The sequence below is a fragment of the Oryctolagus cuniculus genome, chromosome 18, assembly GCF_051225735.1.
Source record: "Oryctolagus cuniculus isolate XC-2025 breed Fujian yellow rabbit chromosome 18, ASM5122573v1, whole genome shotgun sequence".
Taxonomy (NCBI): domain Eukaryota; kingdom Metazoa; phylum Chordata; class Mammalia; order Lagomorpha; family Leporidae; genus Oryctolagus; species Oryctolagus cuniculus.
This window is the reverse complement of record NC_142884.1, coordinates 45,924,808-45,940,690: the sequence shown is the minus strand read 5'-3', so window position 1 is coordinate 45,940,690 and position 15,883 is coordinate 45,924,808.

Below are 15,883 nucleotides of genomic sequence, written 5' to 3'. Positions count from 1 at the left end.
GCGGTGGGCACTATTGTTGCTCATTACACAACTTTCGAGAATTTGCCCAAACTCTTGCAAGTGGAAGAAGCAACCTGGAAGAATGGAGTCTGTCCTCCACCCTTGAGTCTCTTTCCCTATCCAATGATAACTTTGAGTGAAACACACTTAGGGACTCTACGGGGAGACAGCACGTTTCAGGGTCCAAAGATCGTGCAGGAATTACTGGGGGCTGGTGACTTGGATTTGGGAGTTCACACCCTGCTAAGCACGGCGTCTGCACTCAGAACTAACAATGCGGAGAGAGTCATTTTGCAAAATGCAGAGAAATCAGTGGTCTCTTCGGGAAAATGTCTGGTTATTCACAGTATTTATTTGTGTAGAGCACAGAATATTCTATTGTGAAAATATCGAGATAACAACTGCTTGGGGAGCATTTTCAGTGAAATATTTACTTGGGAGAACGGGAAGCATGTCTAACAATAAAAAAATTGTAGGCGCATCTGGGTGAACATTATTTAGCTGCAAGTGTTTGCTTAGATATTTTTAATATACATTTATGCACTTTAAATTTATTTTATTGGGTGAAATAAGGACTTTGGGGAGAAGAGCTGGGGCGTAGATTTTCAAATGTTCTGGGCAAATGAATACAGCCTCTGGTACACGACGGTGCTCCCAGCTGCTTTTGTTTGACGGATTATCCTGATGGCCTTCGTTTTATTGTGGTGCTAAAGTAACGGGTCTGCCTGGAACAGTTTGCTGACAGCTGAGAGCCCTGGACTGTCACTGAAATCCCAAGAATTTAAAGGGGAATTCAGAGCAACCCACCTGGGCTCCCACTTATTACCCGCAGCAAAGGGCGTGCGAGTGGGGAGTGAGAAGTTTTTATTTTAACTTTCAGAGAAGGGATTTCATCTGTGTTTCTGCAGAGGCCGAAGGGCCAGGCAGGTGAATTTCTGCAGCTCTCTCACTGGCACCTTCATCAGATGTCCCGTTTTCCTGGCGAAAGATGATTCTATTCAGATGATGTATCTTGCAGCTTATGGTGTGCAGAGATGTGGAGCAGAGAACCTGTGTGAAGAATCTTCTCTGGCTCTTTATGTTCTTTAACCTTTCATTTTTTCCAACGATTATAGACTGACAAGAGTTGGCAAAAATATTCCGGATATAATCATGCTGCATTCAGAGATCCCTGGGTGTTAACATCTTGCACACTTACACTGTCAGAACCTGAGAATTGACATTGACACTTTGACACATTAACCACAATACTGGCTTTTATTAGAATATCCTCAGTTTTTACAGGCATGCATTGTACATGAGTGTGTGTGTGTGTGTATAGTTCTGTGAAATGTTGACAGAAGTACAGACTACCTGCTGTGTTTGAAATCATTAGATCATAACAACAATGACAATATGTGTAGTTTTAAGTGATTGAAATAATAAAATACAAAATACGTTACCTCTTTCACACTGTCCTTGCCACCGCTTTGTCATGTGTACCTGACAGCATGAGTGCCCCAGGCTTCCAGCCTCCTCCCTCACTCTCTTGGGGATGCAATCCGGTCAAGAATAAGCATGCAGTTGAGTCAAGAGGGTAGACCAGGACCTTGTTCCCCTCCATCTGGGGGCACATGGGACATTAGACTTCCTCTCCCTCTTGACGTTTGGCATGGTCATGTGATTCCCTTTGTTCCCTGACATGAGAGCAGAGGCCTCCTGCGACGTCTTCCTCCTCTGCCCACAGGTCATGTACATTTATGCCCCAGAGGTGCCACGAGGCCAAATTCACCTGGAATCTTCAGCAATGACACAGAATCTAACCCAATCCAGGAGCACAGTCCAATCAAAAATGGCCAAGTCTCCACTGAGAAGGAAGCTTTGCTGTGCTGAGCCACTGGGATTGTGGCATAGACTGTTAACTAATCTAACCTTTCTTAACCGGTGCAGGCCTGGGACCTGGTCCCAGCTTGGAGGGAGAAGTCGTTGCAACCCTTCCTCGTACTGTGGACTCTGGGATTGTTTGGCTATGGGAGACGTGCTCCTGCATAGCTGAGGGCGTGAGGCCGTGGGTTTGGTGCTCCTTCTTGCTTAGGATGCACCGTTCATCTTCCTCTGCTCTCCCCCTGAAGGCCCAGTGGAACCCATGCCTTCCCCCAGATCAGAAACTCTGGGAATTGAGCCCATCATTCTGTGGTAGTGAGCACTCCAGGTGATGCTGATGTGTGTTCAATTTAGAAGCGCTTGTCTAGATGCTCTTTCAGGATTCTTTCCCATGTGCTGTTTGAAAAAAATTCCTGAAAGCTTGAAGTTCTAGGGCATCGGCCCTTCATCAGTATGCATGGAATATAGCAACATCTTTGCAGAAAAGATAGGTGGGAATTTTTTAACCCTAACTGATCTTAGGGGAGGCAGGAAGGGTGTCTCCACACTGAATGGGGCCTGGAGATCTCACTCCAATTGCTCAGAAATCATGTGTGTGTTTGTGTGTGTGTGTGTGTGTGTGTGTGTGTGTTTGTTTCTCACTTTTGCTACCAAAATGCCCTGGACTCAGGTGCAATGATTAGGGCCCATGGTTGGCTGCTGCTATGGTTTGCATGTGGTTTGTCCTAGAAGGGTGTAGATGTTGGTAGCTTGGTCCCCAGTGTGGTGAAGTTAGGAGAAGATGGGACCTCTGAGAGGTGCTGTGGGGAAGGGTGGCCTTCCCCCTGCCTTCTCCCAGAGTGAACCTGCCTCTGCTTTGGCGTCTCCAGGACCTCGCCTGCTGCAGGGAACTGGGAAAGTGCGGCTCTGGCCGCCCGTGGGCCGAGGCCTGATGTCTGTGTGGCTCCGATCGATGCTGAAGGGAGTGTAAGAAGCAGATTGCCGCTGCTCCTGGGGGAGCTCCGCTGATTCCTGGCGTTGCAGCCCAGCTCTCCTCCAGCTCAGCGCTGCTCGCTGAGCCTGGCCATTCATCTCTGACAAAATCTCCACCTGACGCTTTCCCCGAACTCCAGTGCAGCCCACAGGCCCCAACGTGTGATGAGGAGTAGGGGCACAGGGTAGACGTGGGGATCCACGTTTAGGAGATGCCAGTCTTTGCAGCGTGGAAACAGGATGCACCGTGGCCTGAGCTTGGAGCCAAAGGTCTCACTCCTTGAGATGGTGATCTTGTCAGAGGCTCTGAGGTCTAGCCCAGGTCCCTAAACATCTCACCAGGGTTAACTTCTGATCTGAGTTTCTCTTTCTTCCTCCCCCCTTCCCTCCCTGTCTTCTTTCCTTCCTTTCTTTCAGGATTTATTTATTTATTTGACAGAATTACAGAGAAATAAGGAGAGACAGAGAAAGACATCTTCTACTCCCTGGTGCACTCCCCAGGTGCCACAGTGACCAGGGCTGGGCCAGGTCAAAGCCAAGAGCATGGAACTCCATCCAAGTCTCCCATGTGGGTGGCAGGGGCCCAAGCACTTGGGCCATCCTCTGCTGCTTTCACAGGTGCATTAACAGGGAGCTGGATCAGAAGTGGAGCAGCTGGGATTCGAACTGGCACTTGTATGAGATATTGACATTGCAGGTGGTGGCTTACACCTGCTGCACCACAATGTCAGCACCATCTGAGTTTCTTGCATCTGCAGTGAGGGCTGTTGATTCATCAGGAGCCACGTTCAAACATCAAATGTAGGAGAGATGATGGAGAGACAAAATGCCCTGATTTGGTTACTACACAATGTGTACGTATATCAGACATTACATGGTACTCCATAAATATCTCTGGTTATTATATGTCAATAATTAAAAACAACGTTGAAGATGAAGAAGAGGAGGGGAGAAAGGAGGGGGAAGAGGAAGAAGAGGCATTTTGCAAAGTCGGCAATCCCTGCACAACTACTCTATCGCAGCTCACTTTGCTAGTCAGAAGCCACTGTGAAAAGTTCAAACCTGCCTTGCAATAAATTTACAATGATAAATTAAACACATCCCATGCCAAGATTTTTACAAAACTGCTTGTGAGTTTTATTGAGATTCACCCTACAAGAGTACCATCAAAATTCACTCATTGTAAACATAGAGTTCAGTAATTTTTTGTAAATTTACAGAGTTGTGCAATCGTCCCCACAATTCAGTTTTAGAACATTGCTCTCACCCCAAGAAGCTGCCTCATACTCACAGTCACTCGCCATCCCCACCCAAGCCCCAGGGAACCTCTGATCTGCTCCCTGTCTCTCCATATCCAACTGTTCTGGGCCTTCATGCAATCAGTCCCACAATTCGCCATCATCTGTATCTGTCTTCTTCCACTGAGGCGAATGCTTTGAGGTTTGTGCTTGTGGTTATGTGTGTTGGTAGCTCATTTTATTCCTGAATACTATTCCATTGTGTGGCTGTGTCACATTTTGTTTATTTATTCATTTGTTGATGGGCATTTGGATTATTTCTGGTTTGGAGCTATTAAGATAAATGCTCCAAGCAGAGATGTTGAGGTAGTTATTGAGGTAAAGTTGGAATATTCCTGAGAACTCATCTCAGGAATGCCTCCAATAGCTTTGTCAGGTGACTTCAAGGCTCCAGAGGCTGAAGAGTTTCAAGAAGATGCTGAAAATTCTTGGCAAGTGAAGCCTTGTCACCACTTCCTCTTGATTAACATGGAAATCTCCAGAGAATGTTCTCTTTGGCACTTCTATTTCCCATGTATTCTGATCTTGGGGAAGTGCAGGCTGAGGCTAATTGTTGGCTAGTGTCTAAGGGCCACCTCACCAGGACCTTGCTTCTCAACAACTGGGACAACCTGCCGTACCAGTAGAGGTGGTGGTCAGCAAATGCTTGTTGAATGAATAAGCACATAAAGTGTGACCAGGGAAGCTTCTGGCTGCAAAGATATTGCAGGAAGCACGATGCAGAGCTTTGTGCTTGGTCGGTGAGGTGACGGATACGATTAGGGACCTGCTGATGCTGGCAGAGTAGGGGAGAGAGAAAGATGCACCATTGATTGACGTCCCGATCCAAGTGAGCTTGCTCCTTACCTTCGTTCTTCAACCCAGTTGGTTCTGAGACTGGAGATGACCCTCAATATCCATCAATAGGAAAGCAAACTGGAGTACAACTCTGCAATTGAATACTAGGTACAGCAGGGAAAATGAATGAATTCACAGCTACACAGATGGGTCACAAAAATATGTTCACTGAAAGAAACCAGATCAAAATAAAATCGTTGACTGTATTATACCACTTAATAATTTTTAAAAGATTTTATTTTATTATTTATTTGAGAGGTAGAGTTATAGACAGAGAGAAGGAGAGACAGAGAGAGGTCTTCAATCCAATGGTTCACTCCTCAGATGGCTACAACGGCTGGAGCTGAGCCACTTTGGAGCCAAGAGCCTCCTCCAGGTCTCCCACACAGGTGAGGGGCCCCAAGAACTTGGGTCATCTTCCACTGCTTTCCCAGGCCATCAGCAGGGAACTAGATCAAAGTGGAGCAGCCAAGACCCAAGCTGGCACCCACATGGGATGCTGCCACCACAGGCTTAGCACACTGTGCCACAATACCAGCCCAATAATTTTTTAAAAGACAAAATAAAGACATAGTATTTCAGATGCATGCTTTTGAGGTGAAACCACACAAGAAAGTGAGAGAGGGAGCCCATGAAAGTCAGAAAAATGGGTCACATGGATAAAGGGAGAAGATGGGTTCAGGGGGAGTGTGGACCTCGGAGGGGCCGGACCCAGGTGGCCTCTCTGAAAACTCGCACAGCTCTGCTTCTTTAGTGTATTTTTCAGCAACTATGTTATATTCCTTAATTAAAAGGTTAGAACAAGAGAAATGAAAGGCAATACAGTGTTTAACACAGAGATCTAAGCCATCGTGCGGGACTGTAAATTGCTATAGAGAGCCTCGCCATGAAGGAAGTGTAGTGCGGTCTTTCAGTAAATTTCCCTACTGTTGGCCTCTGTTCTCTGTGGTTGAGGCTCATTGCCTCCCGTTCAGTGCAATTGCCCATTCCCCTGCGCTGTCTACTAAGTTACATTGAGAGCTGGTTTCTTGTTGGCTTCCTGGGGGAATTCAGCATGCTTTTTATTAAGAATCTTCTTTATTAAGAATCATGTGGAAAACAGTGGGTAGATTTTTACACAGGACTCTCTAAAGCAGTTATTTGTGGTGTAGCCAAAAGGTAGGATCCACTGTACGAGTCTGATGTTTCCAGTCTGGGAGCAAAGACCCCAAGGAGGCAGGAGGGAATCCCTTTGCTCTTCATGAAAGATAAGGGATAAGCTCCCTACGGAAGTTTTGGGCTGAGGTAAACTTGGACTGGATTTCTTTCTGCCGTCCTATAGTGCCCTTCTCCCACCTTTGAGGACCTACTCGCTGTCCAGACTCTCCCTGGGGCACCTGCCCAATGCCGGGCTCCCAGTCGAGAAAGCCTTCCATGTGTTCAGCACCGAGGAAGTGGGAACTCATCCAGGAGCAGAAACTCGTGCAGTGTCGCTCCCCCTCTTCGTGGAGGAACGACACAGGACCCTGCGCTGTTCTTTCTGTCTGCTCGGCCCTCCCCGGGTTTGCTGCTGGTTCTTCCCGGGTTGGCTACTATCCCTTCCACCTCCGTGGAAGGGCAGTTCCCCCTGGCCACATTGCCCACTTCCGCAGGGGAGCGGCACACCGCCGGCCGGCTTTCTCGGGGGCTGCACGGGTTCCCTTAGATGTTCCCCATAGATGTTCCTAGTGCATGCCGTCTCTCTCCTCCTTTATAGTCCTCCTCCGCCAATCCTAACTCGGCTGCCCACACGCCGAGTACGCTGCTCTCCTCCAATCAGGAGCAGGTCCTACAGTTTATTAGTTGAACTGGAGGCAGCTGTGCGGAAGCTGTTTACTTCTCTCCCAGCGCCATATTGTGGGAGAGCAGATGCATAGAATAAGTCTTAATTCCAGTAACTCAGTCTAGTCCGGATTGCTCCCCACAGTGCAGGAGTAGCTGCAGTCATGTGCATGTGACGGATGCTTCGGGCCTCTGCTAGAGATAGTTACAGGATTTTTGCTTTGGAGGTTGATACTTGGTGGAGTTCCAGGTAGGCCAAAATAGCAACACCACACAACTGAAGTGGGATTGTGGAAGAGGAGGTGCCTCTCTGTGGACTGCCTCCCACAAACTCTGACCTCCTCTCTGGTCTCTCCTTCCTCTGCAACACTCCTCAGCCAGCAGCCTCCCTGATCTTTGACTTCAGATTAGGGTCTAAAGGGTGAGGATGTTAGGACAAAGCACAGGTCACAGAGAGCTTCATTGGTCACACAGCCACGTCTGTCTATCAGAGAAGCTGGGAAATGCAGCTCCTAGTTGGACAGGTGCTAAGAAAAAATCAGGGCCCTATTTCCACACCAATAAGGGAAAATGCATATCAGGGAATATATTAGCTTCCTAAGGCCACCATAACAAAATACCACAGATTGGGTGGTTTAAACAACAGAAATGTATTTGTTCTTCATAGTTTTGAGGATTAGAATTCCAAAATCTATGCAGCAGCAGGGTGGTTTCTTCTGAGGCCTCTCCCCTTGGACTTGTAGGTGCTGCTCTTTCTAGCTGTCTTCCTGCTGTGTTTTTCCACATTCTAATCTCCTTTTATTTGTTAATTTGTGTAGTTTATTTACTTGAGAGTTAGTCACACACACACATACACACACACACACACCCCATGAGAGAGGCAGAGGAAGATAGACAGACAAGGAAACAGCTCCCACCTGCTGGTTCACTCCCTAAATGCCTGCAACAGCTTGGACTGGGTCAGGCTGAAGCCAGGAACCAAGAACTCAATCCAAGTCTCCCAGATGAGAATCAGGGACCCAATTACTTGACCCATCACCTGCTGCCTCTCAGAGTGTGCATTCACAAGAAGCTGGGGTTGGGAACATAGCTAAGACGTGGACCCAGGCACTGTGATATGGCTTTTGCAGGTGGCCCAGCCAGCATCTTCACTGCTAAGCCAAATGTCCACCCACATCAGCTTTTCTTGTAAGAACATGAGCCATCTTGGATTAGGGCCAACCCTAATGACCTCATTTAATTTTAGTTACCTCTTTGAATATCCTATCTTCAACATTCTAAGCCCCTGGGAGTTTAGGACTAAAATGTATGACCTGGATGGGAGTGGGGCACAGTTTAGCCAATAAAAGGGAAGAGCTAAGGCTATCTGCCACAAGTTAATATATCTCTGCCCATTTGCCAGAATTTGCTTCTTCTTGCTGCCAGTCAAGCCGACTACCCCAGGACGGAAGTGACAATGACCTTTCATCTGTATTCTCCTCTGGAGCATTTGGGGCAGTGCTGTACACAACTGTGCATGTTTGACAAATGCAGTTACCCATGCTAATGATAATAACACAAAACATGGTCACAACACAGAAGCAGACAGTTGTGGATAAATAGAATTGCACATGTTGGATAAAGCAAAAGCAGATTGAAAAAGATTGATGTAAAGGAGCCTAAGCCTTTATCTGTGTACCTGTGATGCCCCACCTTTGTTACAGGTGTCGATGCAATGGTCAACCAGGCCCTTGTGCTCACAGAACTTACACTCAGGAGAGACAGTGATGGTGAATTAACAAGCAAGATAGCACTAAACTGTGCTAATGGTTATTCAAGATGAAAGCAGAATGATGTGCTAGTTATTTGGAGACAGCATTTGGGTCTTCTAGACAGGTTCGCTATGGAGACAGCACAGGAGTGAGACCTACAGTGGGAAAGGGAGCAGCCATTATGAGGGTTGTAGGAAGAACCATAGTCAGGAAGAATAGCAGGGGCAAGTCCCAGAGCGGGGAACCACCAAGTCTGTTTACGAAGCACAAAGAAGGCAATATCCTAGGGAAAGGGTGGGGAAGGTGGGAGGAAGTAGATCTGGCAGCTGGGAGACATGCAGAGCCTTAGAGGCTAAGTTAAATGTTTGGATTTTATGCTAAAAGAAAAATAAAAGAAGTAGAAAAATGCTGTCATTAGACTGAAATCATGAATTTATTACTGATAACAATCATAGTTAGCTTTTTAGTCTACAGCATACATTTTACTTCAAGCCAGCATTGTCTTTGTTAATTCTAGTAGACTGGATATTCTGGTTCTCTGACTTGTGGGGAGATAGTGGATGGATTTTGAGTTCCAGAAAACATTTGAACATCATACAGTGCCTTCAGCTTTGAAAGAATGAGACTGGGTATACTTCAGTGTCTGATAATACACAAAGGTCCTTTGGATCTGTTGGAGCCTCAGAATTATGACCATAACAAACACCAGCTCTCACTGTGTCGAATTTGAGACAGATCTTAGAAATTACTTCCAGAAAGTGTACACATTGCTATCATTGTAAAATGTTTACATATTCATATATATTTACAAATTTGTCTCCTGACATAACTTTTTCTTTGATCTGTTGAATCCTTGCTTGTAAAAGTGCTGGAAAGAGTTCTTATCAACTGAGCGCTCTCAGCATTTGGCTGCTGGTGACTAAGAATTCTCTGTGCTGTAATTAGAGAATTGGCCACCTTGATGGGCTGCAGAGAATTATAGGAACACCAAGTAATGTTGCAACAATTATGCCCCAGCAATTAGCAACCAATAAAGCAGCAGACTTCATTGATAGAGCTGTCTTACTTAGTAAAAATATTGGAAAACAAATATCCTACAAAACAAATAACACATAACCAGCTCTGGCAGAAGAGTGAAAGTAGACTTGGCTCCAGCAGGGACTGTAAGAGCAGCCAGGCCTGGGCTCAGAGGAGCAGTTTCTGAGTGCTAACAGGACAGCGAGTGCATTCTGAGTGCTTCATGTCTGTGAAATACTGTTCGCTTGTTCAATTGTGGTCACACTTCATCCACACAGCCCATGAGGGACCTGAATTATTGGCTCCATTATACAGAGAAAGAAGCTGAGGCCCAGAGAGAATACATCCTGGTAAGTGGTAAAGTCTTGATTTAAACCAGGTCTTGAATTATACCAGGACTTGAATAAAAGCTATAGTCTGCATGGCTCAAACTGGGGTATTCATCCATCCTGACCAAGCCAGGCCTGGCTTGAGCCTATGGAATGCCTGCTGAGTGCTTTTTCCCTAGCAGTTGATCATTCCTCAAACTAGGAATAATAGAACTCTATTGTAACATTATGCCCTTGTGAACACAAACCATTTAAAGCACTGTTCAAGATGTTTGCTCACCGCTTGTATTTGCTATTTAATCTTACAGCAACCCATACTGGTGGTGTTGCCTCATAGTACAGAAAGGGAAACTGAGGCACATCAAGTTAATTGGACCTGGCTAGGATTTCTATGAATTGAAAACACTCCATTCTGCCCTGGACCCTTTCAATGGACTCATTGCCCATGTGCCACAGGGTGGTTTCTATCTGTTCTCCCACTTTGGGATTCACCCAGATTCCTCCCTCTCCTCTCCCCATGCTTACCCACTCCTGCCCCCAGGCCTTTCGTACCCTGATTTGGTTGTGTCCTTTTCCTGGAGTCTCCAGGCTTGGAGGAACTGCTTTGTTTTTCCTATGTCCATGCAGGAAGCAGAGCAATATGGTGCTTAAAAGCTTAGGTTTGGATCCACCCATATGGCCCTGGGTGAAGCATTGAGCTACTCTGAGCTTAGATTTTTCATTTGCCAAATGTAAATGTCAGTATCATTATATCCTTTGGAGCAGAACCTCTGTAGGGAATCCAGATCTCCTCCATCAGGTGCTCCCGAATGGTTGTTACATTTTTGAACCATGCTGGCACATTGGGGGTCCTCAATCCATAATATGAGAATTTTCATAAAGTTTTTGGCGAATAGAATTAAAAGAGTAAAAAATATTGAAATTCATGCATAGTTTTTCTTAATGTGCTTTTTCCATGAACATTTTGAAGACCCCCGAGGTATTAGTGTTAGGAGAAATCTCTGTCTATCCGTCCAAGGATTCAGGGCCATTCTCCACATAGGGATTGAATGGGAAGAGAGCTATGTGAAAATAAGCATCATGCCTGCATTGTTCCTTTTATATTCCCAGCATTTAGTATAACACTTGGCAAATAATTATAATAACAACTAGAAGAGAAAAAATGCAGTTATTGGTCACACACTAATGCTGTGCGCCATGTTAAGCAGCTTATCTGCATTATTTCAACCTTACAAGGATTCTCTGGAATAAGTCTTTTGATTTTCCCTGGGTTTTTGAATATTTGGTTTTATTTATTGGAAAGGCAGTATGAAAGACAGAAGAGAGATACAGAGAGAGAGAGTGATGTCTTCTATCCACTGGGTCACTCCCCAAATGGCCACAATTGGCCATCTTCTACTGCCTTCCCAGGCACATTAGCAGGGAGCTGGTTCAGAAGTGGAGCAGCCAGGATTTGAACTGGTGCTCTGATATAAAATGCAGGCATCAAAGTTGGTGACTTAACCCACTGCACCACACACAGGTTCCTGATTTTCCCTTTTTTCATGGCAAAAGAAAGCTGAGCTTCAGGGAGGAGCATAAATGTGCCTTAGGTCACAGTTAGTGGCAGCAAAGCCAACATTCAAAATCAAGAACCATCTGACTGTAAACTTTGCGCTGTAACCTCAGAATACACTGCTTCAGTAAATGAGGAAGGGAAGAGGGGAGGGAAGGAAGAAGGGAGGGTGGGATGGAGGGAGGAAAGAGGGAAAGAGAAAGGAGAAGAGGAAGAGAGGACTGGAAGAAGGAAGAGAGTAAGGCAAGCGTGCCCTCCCAAGTCCCATCGTAGTGTTCCTTCTCTGCGGTAGCCTTTAACTCTGGCTGTGTGCTGGAATCACTTGGCCAACTGAAACTAAAAAAGAATACTCATACCTGGGTCCCGCCCCCAGAGATTCTAATTTAATTGCTCTGGTCTGTAAACCTGACCATCAGGACTGGGAGAGTTCTCTGGGGATTCCAGTGTGCAGGCAAAGCTGAGCCCCGCTGCCTTTGCAGGAGCAAACTGAGGAGGCCAAGAGCACTTTTCATGAGTGCATGGGAGTGGCCCCCAAGGCCTCCAGCCGCTCCTCTGAGTGGCTGCAGCTGCAGGTGTGCTGGGCTCTGGGTAGGGCAAGGACGGCGTGGTTGATGCAGAACCTGGAGGGATGTGGAGCTCAGGAAGTAGGGTTTATTACAGTCCAAATGACAAAACCTTCTGTGCTGAGTTCTACGTCGACGGCACTCAGACTGCAGCGAGGGGGGGGGGGGTGTCGATGCAGTCCCTCCTGGTGAGTGTCCCCCTCACTAGGGTGACAGGGCGTCTTGTGTCTGGGATTTCCCTGGCTATGGCTTTTCCAGCTTGCCCCAGGCTGCTGCTCTGATCCTGCTCGAGGTCTGGCTCTTTGGGACTGAGCAGCTTTTCATGGGCTGGGCCTGGGGATTTCAGGAGGAGTTGGGTAAATCCTGGAGCTTGGCACAAGGTCGCCAGGTGTCTGAACCACCGTGGGAGTTGAGCAGCTTACATGGGCTGCATTGCCAAGGGATATGGTGTTTCCTTTGAACCGCGGAGGAAGGGAATCTTTTTTATGTGAGATAGTGGAGTCTTTCTAGAGCTGGAGGCTGGGCTGCACACTTGCCCTGCTTCGTGTTCCGTAGAGAACCAGGCGGAGGGTCTGTTCTCCATCTCTTGACTGCCACAGGATTCATCAGCATGCAGGGCATCTGCCCTCTGCAAAGAGAAACAAAAAATAATCAAACAAAAATAGCCATTTGCCATGCTTGGTCCAGCTGTCAACTCCAAATGTTCCTGAAGCATATAATAAAAGCAGCTATTTATTGCCTGTTTCTTGTGTCCCAGACCTTGTGCTAAGTGCTTGGCACTATTGGTCCATCGAATACTCACTTGTTGCCCAACCAGGAGATATTATTATTCCCATTTTATAGAAAAGCACCCTGTGGTTCAGAGGGAGGTTAAATAAGTTGCCAAAGGTCAGAGAGTTTGTGCTTTTATGTGCACAAAGACCTTGCTTCCCTGTCTGTTTCAGAGTATAGCTCTTTTATTGCTCTCTGCATTCCTGGTCCTTTGCACAGAGTTTGATGTCTGCTGAGTGAATGAGTGAATGGTTGAGTGGAGGAACAGATGGAACCATTCATTATATCATTTTACTAAAATAATTTATTTATTTGAAAACTGGGGCATCAAGAAGAGGAAGAGGAGGAAGAACAGGAGCAGGATGAGGGGTGGTTGGAGAAGGGGGGGGCAGAGAGATCTTACATCCACTAGTTCACCCACCCAAATGGCTGCAGCAGCCAGGGCTGGGACAGGCTGAAGCCAGACACTCCACCTGGGTCCCCCACGTGAATGGCAGAGGTCCGACCCCTTGGGCTATCCTCTGCTGCCTTCCCAGGCACATTAACAGGGAGCTGGATTGGAAATAGAGCAGCCAAACCTCAAACTAGCCGTCCAGTATGGTGCTTAACCTGCCGTGCTACCATGCTGGCCCATTAGATGGTTCTCATCTCAGTTACTCATTTGGCAAGTGAGGGATGTGAGGACAATGATGCTGTGAGCTGCAAGGCTTTGAAGAGTATGGGAACAACCCATGTTGGTAAAACTCGATAGTATTAATCCAAATACTCAGAAAATAATGTTGCATGGATAAAATTCCTCATTACAGCTGGTAAAGATTGGTTTATGTTTATTTTTACTGATCAGTCCCCCCCTCCTCCCAATAACAACAGCAAGCATCAAATAGGAAGGATCTAGAAAGGTTTCAGCTGATAGAGGGGTGAGGTGAGAGGACATCAAATTTCAGGACATCCTTTTTGCTTATGTCATTCAGTGCTGGCAGGAACTGGAGCGTTTGGAGCTGGAAAGAAATTCTGAGACTGCCTGTGAAAGGGCTCGTGTTAGAGACTGGAAAACCCAGAGGCACTGAGCCACTTAAGCGAAGTCACAGGGAAAGGAGGCGGCAGAGCTGCGGGGAGGAGCCAGGAGGAGCCGAGGCTCTGGATTCCAGCCACGCTCACACCTCTTGCTCATGCAGCTGGGCTCCTGGAGCTGGGCTAGCCCATCCTCTCAGAACCAAAGGGTGGCCTGTGACTTACACGCCTGCAGCCAGGGCTGGCAGACCGACAGCTGGGTGATTGATGGTTCCTCTGCTTTTGTCATTTATTTGCCTTGGCTTTTTTTCCTTCGCCCAACAGAGCTGATAAGGAAGGTGTAGCTAGAGAATCATGTATCTCTCCTTTTTTTTTCTTTGCTCAGTGAAATGCAGTTCTCATTACTCCAGCCACTTTTCAAGGGTAAGCAATTTTGCATTATTTAGTACCTAAATTGGGCCTTGAAAGACTCTCCACAGAGGCCTCTTAATGTTGGGTGCTATTCTCTGTCGTCTTGGTCCCAGTGAATGAGCCGTCTATTTTGGTGGCATTTTCCTCTTATCGGATCAGGTTTTTGTTCATGATGCTAACACTGAGGACACAATTTGGAAGCTGACAGTTCATGGCCAGCATCCTTGCTCGTCAGGCAGTGTGATGGGGTGGAAGAGCCAGTGGGACAGGTGTGAATCCAGGTGCTGCATGCACTGTACTAGGTGGATTACAACACGTCTGTCACTGCTCTCGGCATCTCTGAAGCTGGGTCCAGGGAGTGGAGAGACAGCGAGGTATGTGGGGCACACGACTGTGAAGGTGAGAACCCTTTACAGGTTACACTCTAGGAGTCTACCCTGCCCCACCACGTAGTCCCCTCCCGAGTTGGAATGATTAAGATAGCAACAACTGGGGCTGACATTGTGACATAAGGGGTTAAGCCAATGCCTGCAATTCTGGCATCCCATATCGGTGCCAATTGGAGTCCCAGCAGCACCATTTTTGATCCAGCTCTCTGTTATGGCCTGGGAAAGCAGTGGAAGATGGCCCAAGTGCTTGTGCCCCTGAACCCTCGTGGGAGCCCTGGAAGAAAATCCTGGCTCCTGGATTAAGCCTGGACCAGCCCCTGCCATTGCAGCCATTTGGGAAGTGAGCCAGAGGATGGAAGATTCTCTCTCTCTCTCTCTCTCTCTCTCAACCTGCCTTTCAAATAAATAAAATACATCTTAAAAAGAAAAAGAATGGCAACCACTAACTCTTACTAGGCATTTAGTGTATAATTGTCCCTGTCTCAAGTGCAAAGCAGTCTTATGGGGTCAGTAGCACCATTATTCCCATTTTTACAGCTCAGAAGACTGAGCTAGGGTTGTCAGCCACCCAAGATCACAGAGTTTGTAAGTGGTAGCGCCTGGGTTTCTAGTCAGGGGTCTCAGCGGGGGATTCAGGTGTGGTTGCTATTCAGGTGTGAATTCAGCGGCCACACTCCTGCCTGAAGCAGCCAGAATTCTGCTCGGACCTCAAGTGGCGTGTGACCACCTCAACCAGTCTTGGAGATGACAGATACGCTCACAGCACTGCCGAGTTGAGTCATATTAAGTTATCCATCTCTGCCAAGCGCTATTCATCGTTAAGACCTGTCCCGTAATGAAGCATGATGGATTGCTTCTTTTGGCCAGAGAATAACTTAACCTCTGACTCGAGAGGGGGGTATGTTTTCCATGAAAAGGTGGTGAGGTGGTGAACAGCCGCCTCCACTCAGCAGAAATACCCACCAAGGATGTGTGAAGTGCCAGAAGACGTATTACATCCTCGAAGTCTGCAAATAAATTCCTCTCCGTATATAATGCATTGAGCTCCCTGGCTGGGTTTCCAGGAATGAGGACTGTTATTGTACAGTCCAGTTTTCAATCTGGAGCTTTATTATTCAACGCCCTTTCTCTTTTCTCTGGGTGTGCTTTTCCCTCTGTCTTGTTCTGTGTTGTGTGGCGGGTTTAATTGAGTTTTCCCCATAAGGATTCCTTGGCAACTCTGGGGCTTAAATATCCTCATAGTCAATGAAGCTTTCAAAACAGAGGGAGAGCGTGCATGCGCTTTTTGCAGCCATGACTGTATTCAGACAGTTTCT